Consider the following 1,344-nt stretch of genomic DNA (forward strand, 5'->3'; position numbering starts at 1 on the left):
GAATTAATACCGTAATAATGTAGGATATTGAAATTGAGAGTGATCCCCGAGAAGAATATTCCAGTTGATCAATACGGATTCCTGTGGCCCTATGTTTTATCTTTATTTATTCCGGAATTCTCGTTCGAAGATCGGGTAGATTATATTGCTCAAAGAATTGGCACACCCAAGAAGCTGATTTTTGCCGCTTATAATGAAAAAGGGTAATAAACAAATTAATATTACGTTTCCCCTACAATTGCATTTTCATAACTAATATATGTACTTGTTAATAATGATGATGTCTCTTGATGTAGGACTCATTGGGTGCTAGTGACCATCATGCCGACAAAGAAGAAAGTTTTTTGGTTGGACTCTATACATAATCCACCAAGCGAGACTTTTAAGCGCTTGATTAATAAGTAAGTTTATAATACTGATTTATTTATAATAACATTAAGTTTCAATTTTTATTTATAGCAAAAAGCTCATTTTTGCCCCTAAAAAAACGAGTGTCTGCCTCTTTTTTTTTTTTTTTTTTTTAAAAAAAGGGCCTTTGAGAAGAGAAGAGCTAACGAGCAGGATCAACCCACGAAAGATTCGATGATGGCCCCGATTTTATTACGATAACGGGGTACGTGCTCAAATACAATACATTAAGTGCAAAAATATGTGTTTAATACTAATACAATACCTAAAGTTCAAGATTCTGATGTGAGCCTTCTCTCGTCTGTTTGTTTTTATGTAATAATAGGCCCCTCGCCAGCCGGATAGCATACAATGTGGATACTACGTTTGTCGGTTCATGTTGGAGATTATTAGGCGAAGATATATCCTTATTCTAGAAAAGGTTAGTAATTTAATAATGTGTTTATTACTTTTTTTAAATTAGAGCTGATGTTGTCTTGCTTGCTGCTATACCATGATGTTGCTATGCAGTATTTGATGTTGTTACAATAATGTCTTGTCTTTGTTTTTTCCGCAGTATGTAATCAACCCGTCACAAGAGATTCGGCAGTACTCAAGTGTAGATATAGACGAGGTAAGGGACATGTTGGGCAAATACGTCTTAGAAAATAGAAATGCATGATACTCAGAGTTTAGATTAGCTTATTAGTAAACTTTTTGTTGAAGTTAGGGAATCTTTGATTAGTTCATGTAAATTTAACTCCTTGTAAGTATATATATATATATATATATATATATATATATATATATATATATATATATATATATATATATATATATATATATATATATATATATATATATATATATATATATATATATATAGAGAGAGAGAGAGAGATTGGATTTGGTGTTTTTGGTTCTTATAGTGAGTTGTGAGTTGGGTGAATCTCAGCC

At 31.6% G+C, this 1,344-nt stretch overlaps 1 long non-coding RNA gene across 1 annotated transcript; it reads left to right on the forward strand.

Moving 5' to 3' along the window:
• The first annotated feature begins 316 nt into the window (after positions 1-316).
• On the forward strand, positions 317-1,073 carry LOC141652215 (uncharacterized). Its single transcript, XR_012547041.1, has 3 exons — positions 317-401; positions 734-829; positions 965-1,073. It is a non-coding gene; the product is annotated as an uncharacterized LOC141652215 (long non-coding RNA).
• The last annotated feature ends 271 nt before the right edge of the window (positions 1,074-1,344 follow it).

Source organism: Silene latifolia, chromosome 4 (genome assembly GCF_048544455.1).
Source record: "Silene latifolia isolate original U9 population chromosome 4, ASM4854445v1, whole genome shotgun sequence".
NCBI classification, from domain to species: domain Eukaryota; kingdom Viridiplantae; phylum Streptophyta; class Magnoliopsida; order Caryophyllales; family Caryophyllaceae; genus Silene; species Silene latifolia.